This window comes from Pocillopora damicornis, chromosome 14, assembly GCF_964200805.1.
Source record: "Pocillopora damicornis chromosome 14, jaPocDami1.2, whole genome shotgun sequence".
In the NCBI taxonomy this organism is placed as follows: domain Eukaryota; kingdom Metazoa; phylum Cnidaria; class Anthozoa; order Scleractinia; family Pocilloporidae; genus Pocillopora; species Pocillopora damicornis.
Window position 1 is genome coordinate 12,660,082 of NC_142683.1, and position 8,786 is coordinate 12,668,867.

Consider the following 8,786-nt stretch of genomic DNA (forward strand, 5'->3'; position numbering starts at 1 on the left):
AGATATAGAACATTATGTTCTGCTCGTAAGCAGGGTGTACGCATGCAAAAATGACCACAGGATAATCAGTCATGACCCTCAAATTCTGAAGATGTTTGAACAGGTTGAACTGATCCCATTCCTTCTTTTGCACAAGTATGGTATTACTCGACGTTTATACAGATTAATTATTGTTCATACTGCGTCTGGAATGAGGTACAGGGATGTGGAAACACTTTTAACTGAGATGTGGCGTAGTTATCACACCGAGGTACGCATTCGGACATCAAAAATATTAAGTATGAGAACGTCAGAGGGTGAAGCAGCAAACGACGCGAGTCACAATGCATATACAATGCCGCAGGTTTCACAGTTAAACCCTAACAGGAAGCTGATTCGCCAGTGCTTTGTTTACGATTATTTTACAAAAGAAAAACTTTACAATGCACGCATGGCATCGTTTACTGGCAGTTGGCTCTCCTCTGACCACACATTTAAGGTCGCTAGTAATGTCGGTATATGGCAAAATGGCCATTGGATTCGTCAGTTTGACTCTTTGTTTTCTGTCATGAACGAGGATGGCATTGTCCTCGCTTGGCAATTAACAAGAGGCACTGGTTTTGCAAGAGTAAAGACTTTACTCGTTGGAATTATGAACAGGCTTGTAAAAAGCGGAATTACCTTAGAGGGATTTTCCATTGACAACTGTTGCGCCTGGAGGTTACTCCTTCAAGGGGTGTTTGGAGTTATTCCGGTTAAACTTGATCTCTTTCATGCTGTACAACGCATCGCAAGTAAAATTAAAAAAAGGCACCCGTTAAGAAGACAGTGCCTCGATTCATTTCGTTTAGTTTTCCGAATGCCGGGCGATATTGGGAAAGAACGGAAGAAGTCGACGCCCTCTCGCTCAGTAATGTTGACAAATTTAGACAGATTTGTGGAAAACTGGGAGAATCTTGAAGTTGCAGGAGAGAAGGTACTTTCAAAAAATGCCCGTAACCAATTGGACAAGTTAAGAGCACATATTGAGAAAGGTTGCTTGGAAGGGATCCCTCCAAAAGCAGGAACAAGTAGACAGGAATCGATGCATAAAAGCCTCCGGAAAGGTGTAGAAAAAAGGAGAATTGGTGTTAAAACAGCAGTGGCAAGCATAGGTACGTGCCTATACAGGTGGAACGAAAGGCGAATATCAGAAAAGGTAGGATCGTGTCATTCGGCAGTTCCTGTCCCAGTCACCGAGTACCATGACTTGTCGATGGATCAAGAAGAAGTATTTGGAACCGGAGTGTTTCAAAATCCAAACAGTTTTAGCGACGATGACTTGGAAGATGGCGCGGAAGTCAATGCTAGAGAAAATGATTCAACAGGGGATAGCAGTAGCGAGGAAGAGGAATATGGGACTGATAACGACAACAATGCGAAGATCACGACAGAAGACACGTATCATAGAGTTCTGGAGTATGCTATGTATATGAAGAGCCTATCGCAAGATTTGCAAGCGAAATGTGATGCACCTACAATGAAAGTAAATGTGACTCAGTGTGTTGGACGGAGCCTTCTATTATTTTCATCACGTACACGTTACTCCAGGCCAGACGCGGAAGAATGCGACGAGAGGTTAAACAGCATTTTAAATGCATTTCAATTCCAACAGTTGCCGATGCCCGGAGATGGAGACTGTTTTCTACGTTGCATTTCCATCACTTTAAGCTCTTTTCTAACAATAAATCAAGGGAACTCAAAACTGATCACGTACTTAAAATCGATCGGTATCAGCACGGAAAGGTCTAACGAGGATAAAATAAACGTTCTCAGACAGTTGATTGTGCAAGAATTCACGGGGCCCAATCGGCACCTTTACGAACCATTTATGATAACAAACACCACTGATTCATATGATACAGAAGCTCAGAAGTTCCTTAGGCCAGGCCATTATGATTCTGAATTAGGAAACTGTGTGCCAATGGCAATGAGTAATATCCTGCAAATACCGCTGGTTATTTTTACATCGATGGAAAATTATCCCATTACACAAATAATTCCTAGAACAAGAGTGCTTTCCGAAGTTCCGATATACCTCGCATATAATCATGGAGGCAGCGGACACTATAATTTGGCAGTTGAAGTAACTCACACGCAGTCAAATTCAACTACAACTGAAGCAACCAGCAAAGAGGCAGACAAGCATTTGCAAGTTGAGGCCGACGTTCCCCCTCAACATGAGGCAGGGTGCTCGTGTGGTCGCGGAAACCCAGGGAAGACAGGGAAAAGTGAATTCTGCAAACAATATAAGTCACGCTGTCCTTGTTTTCGTAATCTGCGAGGCTGCAATGAAAAGTGTTCCTGCCGTTTGTGCGCGAATCCGTTTGGTAGAAAAACTCAAGAAAAAGGGATCTTTGGTCCGCTACCAAGAAAGAGACAAAAACAAGATCTTCAGAAAGATATGAAGCAGACAGACAAAGGATATATGGAAAAGAAAACAGAAGAACCCATCGCTATAATTTGGTTTGAAGACGAACTGTATGTCATTGAAGCGTTGTTCTTGTACTTGTTAGTTACAAGCCAAGATATTACCCCGGACAGGGTCTTTGCAGAGTACCACAAGATAATAGAATTCTGCTCAGAAGTGACAATTTATCAAAATGTCTTTTCTCTGCGTCCAAGATCCTCGTCAGCAATAACAAAGAAACTACAAGAAATAAAAGGCAAGTTAAAGGTTGACGAGGAATTATTCAAAAAACAAATCCAATACAACTGGTTTTTTGACTAAATCGAATTTGCACAAGCAGATAACAAAATGATATCTTCCTGCAACGGCCAATCCCGTTCCAAAGGACTAATCGCCAGTGATTATTGAAGGAAGTTTGGTCGCAGTTTTCCCACGATGGCTTAAACCGTTATTTCTCATCGGCACGTGGCACTTTCAGCCACACGAAGCAGTTTTAAATGAAAAACAATGCAAACACATTTGTGGCAGAGTTAATGCGTTATTCGTTTAAGATCCATGATTCTTGAAGACGAGAAAACGTATTAATAATTTTAGAAAAACGTGTTCTGTTTAAACATATTTTTTGTTTCATTTTCTGATAAATCATACTGTTTATACGAGTTATATAAAACAGTGTCGAAATTAAGTATAAATTAGTTGTTCTCGGACTTTGTCTATTCCGTCTTTTGGTTAATAGGCAGGTACCGTATTTACTCGAAAAAACGCCCCCGGCGTTTATTTTAAACTTGGCATCGTTGACCCGGCGTTTATTTGAAATCCGAAGCTTGCTTGAGCACTTTATCCATGGAGCAATGGATTTTCTTCATTAAATTTTACAGAAATAAATCTTTCCGTTATATCTGCAGTACATTATTCGTCTAATAAATACTTAAGGGGATTATTTAACATTCCATCTTGGAGACCCGGCGTTTATTCGAAGCCCGGCGTTTAATCGAGTAAATACGGTATTACATGTAATCTGTTCTGTTAGTTATTCCCAATCGGGGATATGAAATTTTATTTTCTTTAAGGAGGAAAATAAAACAGATGCAGCTCATATAACGAGATCACTAAATATAATATCACCTAGAGAATATAGATTGTCCAACTATCCGGGCTTAAAATTAAGAAAGGGCTCCAGGCCTCCGAGGAGAGAATTTCAAAGTTCTAGGGCCCCATATCATTTGCTTTAGGGCTACAGGCTCCACCGTGGTCGACAATCCTCAGGGGCGTAGTCTGGTTTTTCGGTCTAGGCACGCACATAAAACAAAAGAAAAACGAGCGCCGAAGAAGCTAGGGGGTATAGGGGCATGCCCTCCAGAAAATTATTATTTTTAGGGCCTCGGAAATGCCATTTACCATGTTTTCAGGGGGAATTTTAATAAATCGAAACATGGAAAAACGTTAACAATTTATGACAACCTTTGGTACAATTGATATTAGTTACAATGTGAATACAGGCAAAGGGCGAGACTTGTAATGTCCATGGCTATACTACGCGTTTTTTAATCGCATTTTAAGGGTTGCATGTTAGGCGTTCGATTTACGTCTTTCCCGGCCGTAACACTATGACCTAATTTCATTTCTTCAATAACCTCGTGCTCCTCGCATTTTACAGTTCTGTTCTCCAAATAAAATTGTCGTCAAGCAAATTGGCTTCTTTTTTACATCCTTTTTTATTTCATAACAATTTTTCCTAAGAGCGAATAAATCATGTCCTCTTCTAGTACAGCGAGAAGAGGACATGATTTTCTGTCTAAAGTTTAATGATTGAAGTCATTTGATTAAATTTTCAAAAAGGAAGTTACCTTCTGATGGTCCTCCTTTGCTGACCTTTTAACAGTCTGTACTATTCACCAAGCTTAGGTAAAGTAGCCCTTCACGATTTTGTTACATGTCTGGCCGCACAGGCTACCTCTAAAGACGTGGCTTTGAGCACTCAAACATTAAATGAACTGAAAGGACGTTGAACACTTCATCAACCCAAAAGTTCAAACTCACCCGAAATGACTACGTTTCACACTGACTTCAAATACTTTCGCGGACCTCTTCAAAGGGCCAAAAGGTGGATTTCGATCATTTTGTTTTTGCCTTTCATTTTCTTACTATCGTTGTGATGACTGGGTTTCAAACTCCTGTTTTAAAGTGAATAGCGCAATATTCACAAAGACTTCTTGATGAAAAAATAGCAGCAATACAATGAGAGAAAAACTCTTGCATGTGTAAAAGTCGCTTTTCGCCAATAAATCTTTAAACAAGCAGATAAATAAATAAATAATTCCTTTTTTTTTCCTACGCCCTTGAATTCTGATACATACAAATTATTTTCTAATTCAAATCCACAAATAACAAAGTCTGCCCTTTTTTATTACAAACCTGAGCTTTCGGTTATTACGTCTCTTGTTGTTTAACTGTAGATTATAAGCTTCAGGAAAATGTGCTTTGCCTTCTCTCCAGATCCCTTACAAGAAGCCCAAGATGTATGGATGGCACGGGGGACAAGGGTCAAGATGCAAGGCTCGCCCAATAACATACATTCTAAGCGTTTTTACTAACATCGAATGTGTATATGTTACCTGAGTGCCAAAAGGTAGCAAAGAAACGCGCAAATTTTTTTCAAGAAGTATAAAAAACTCTGAGCTAGGCATCGCGGTGCAAAAACCAAGAACCTACTGTTCCTCTGTGCCCACTGTTCCTCTTTTCCTCTGTGCCTACTGTTCCTCTGTTCCTCTGTTCCTCTGTGCCCCTGTTCCTCTGTGCCCACTGTTCCTCTGTGCCCACTGTTCCTCTGTTCCTGTGTGCCCACTGTTCCTGTGTGCCCACTGTTCCTCTGTGCCTACTGTTCCTCTGTGCCTACTGTTCCTCTGTGCCTACTGTTTCTCTGTGCCTCTGTTCCTCTGTGCCCACTGTTCCTCTGTGCCTACTGTTTCTCTGTGCCTACTGTTCCTCTGTGCCCACTGTTTCTCTGTGCCTACTGTTCCTCTGTGCTCACTGTTCCTCTGTGCTCACTGTTACTCTGTGCCCACTCTTCCCATGTGCCCACTCTTCCCCTGTGCCCACTGTTCCTCTGTGCCTACTGTTCCTCTGAACCTACTGTTCCTCTGTACCTACTGTTCTTCTGGGCCTCTGTTCCTATGTACCCTATGTGCCTACTGTAATCGGTGACGAAGGTAAATAACTAATGACGTCAGTCAGGTCGTCGTACACGAGCCATGAGCCTCTTTCTTCAACACATACGTTTGTAACATCTTTGGTGGGTTTTATCCACAATTCAACTTGCTCTTTAAGATCGGCCTGGTTACAAAGCTCTCCTGCTGCTGTTTTTGGAAATAACGTAAACTCTGCTTCTACACCAGCCTGGAAAGTTTGATGCAGTCCTTCTACAGTTGATGTAGCTGCTTTTGCCGGTTTCTCGGCGAGTTGAATAAAACCCAGTTTCAAGTCTTGTTGAGATGCCGCGGTAAATTTGACAAATGTTGTTGGATGATGCCTTGAAATCTCAACTCCACGAAGCTCTTGAAATTTGTGCTTCAAAATTTTCCTGGTCTTTATAATATCCCAGCCTGGGCTTCTCTGCACGAGATTTTCCGCAAACTGAGCCGCTTGGTGTATTTGTTTTACCAGCGATTCCAGTTCTTGTTTAGCCGAGTTAATTTGCTCTATTCTCTCTCTACGCGTCATTTCTAAGGAGTCTAAGAGCTGTTTTTTTTTGCTGTCGCGTCTTTGTGATCACGTGTTGAGCTGCCTCAGACACGTCCTGTTTAGCGATTGCGATAATCATTTCCACATCCTCAGAGGTTTTCTCAAATTTTCCTATCTCTTCTCGAAACAAGTTTGCCTTTTCCTTGATGGTGTCGACGTTCAACATGATGTATTTCCTGTGCTCCTGCACTGCCTTTTCAATAACGTCGAACTCATGGCCTCGGTGATCTTCGGCGAAGCAAACAGGACAAATACACGCTTCACAGGAAGAGCAGAAATATCGTAGTCTTTCATTCTGGTGTTGCGAGCAAAATGGCGGCCTCAGCATTGCCTCGCGATCTTCCGTTTCAAGAAGACCTACCAAACTATTTTGGTGAAAGCTGGTGGGTAAACGGTCGAAGCGATTACCTTCTGGTAGATTGATTTCCGCCTGACACTCGGGGCATCTGAATTTGCCTTGTCTGTGGGTTTTCGTTGCATGTTTCTCCAAACACTTGCAACAAAAAGTGTGGAAGCACGATAATATTTTGGGGTCTGCGTAAGTGTCGAGACAAATTGAACATGTGACTTGTTTCTTGAGGTTTTCCACGAGAGGTTCCATCACGATCGCCTTGAAGTACAGATTATTCAAGCGACGAATACAAACAGACAATTGTGGAATCAAAGATTTAATTTTTAACTCCGAGAAAACAGCAAAAAGTTAATGACAGCTGAGTTTTTGCGGCCAATCATATTCAAGGACGTAGTTGACCTTTTTTGTAACATTATGTCAGTGTTATTTCCTCGTGTAAGATGAATAGACTTAGTCGGTCGGGCTGAAACCTTGAAACCGTGGAAGGCTCCTTTTAAATATTGTCACAAAATGTCTGAAAGCTGATTTGCTGAGACTGATGACATTTTTTATTAATCACGAGGGATTTTTTGGTAATCAAGAGGGCATGATTACTTAATGCTGATTGAGCCTTTTTTATGTTTGCGGCAACGGTTTACTGATTGGAATTCAACTGAATGAAGCAGTGTAACGTTATTAACTGTATTCAGCCACATATACAGGGCTATAACTTCCCAGCAGTTTTGTCACGCAGAGCGTTCAAAGACTAATTGGATAGGCTGACGCCGAAACAGTCGTATTTGGGTCTACCCTCACCCCGACGATCATACAAATCATACAACACAATCGATTCACAACAAGACAACAGATCTGTCCTGTGCGGTTAGAGTGTACGTCTTAGTCTTAAACTGTCATCGATCTCCCGTTCGTGAAAAACAATTCTGTCGGTGGCTTTCTCTAAGAACAGAAAATGCTTTAAAAATATTGGAACAAACAGCCTTTGTTTCCGATTCCTAGAAAACAATACAAAGTCCGTGTGAGCTGATCTATTTTTGTCTTGTCACTTTTGTTTGGCTTAGTTGACCTTTTTGCAACGTTAAACTGATTATCTCGTGCGTTTTTAAGCAATGTTTAAAAAACGAGCAGGAGTGTTTTATCGGGTTTAAAACCACGAGGCGTGGCCGAGTGGTTTTTGACCCGATAAAACACGTGCTGCGAGTTTTTTCAACGGCTTCAAAAACATTCTTGGAAAAGCGTGTGTCAAGAGAGTTCATAACAATTATGCTTTTGTGAACGTTAGAAATTAGCATACGAGAAAAACGTTAGGGATTAAATTAGGAAGAACTTAAAACCTCGTGACTTGAGAATTTGTTTTCAACAATAGGCCATTTTACAGTTGTGTGCTTAGTTGCCAAGCCTTTGATTTGGAGTGAGGCTGAAGGTGACCTTGTTGTGATAGAGACCAGTATCTAGTTAGCATGATAACAAAGTAATTTGCATTTGAAAAGCAGCAAGGTTTGTATCATAGCAAGGTCACCCTTAGCCTCATTCCTGTTCAAAGGCTTGGCAACCAAGCTCACAACTGTAAAATGGACTATTGTCCTCAAGGAAACTGGTATCTTCCTTCCGTAACTGTCTGTGTAGTAAAATTTAAAAACATCATAAAAATGTTTTTTAACATGGATGATTGTTTCTATATTTTTGGGAGGCTGATGGAAAAAAACAAAAAGAAAAGAAAAACAGAAGCAGTGTGTGATGTTTGTTCCTAATTCCGTGTGAGAAGAAACAAGGTCACGCATTGTTTAACTTCAGGGGATCAGCCGAAATTATTCAAGTGCCTTTGCAATTCGTTTTGACTTCGTCCTTTTAGTCGTTCTCTTTGGCAAGTCACCTCGTCAAGTTATCTATTCAAGCAGGAAGCTAATCTTTCCTTAGCTGTCTTGCCTTTTTTCGATATAGCAATAGTAGGGTGAGAAAACGCGAAGCGAACGCGCTTGAGTGACCCCGTGCGAGAGAAAAGGAATACAAATCACTAGCCATAAATTTTCCGGTGAAGCTCCTACGTCTGTCGTGCTCTGGACGGGGATTTAAATCTGTGAAGGGACAAGGGAAAAATTCGTCTTGAACTTATTTTCGTTCAAAAGTCTCCTTTTAAATAACCGATATTTCAGTTAGTTGAGCTGGGCGATATATGTCATGGAAAAACGTATCACAATTTTTCCTCCACACTGCCAGAGAAAAGTATTAAAGGGAAAGCCTGTAGCATGCAGCTTCATTTTACGTCGT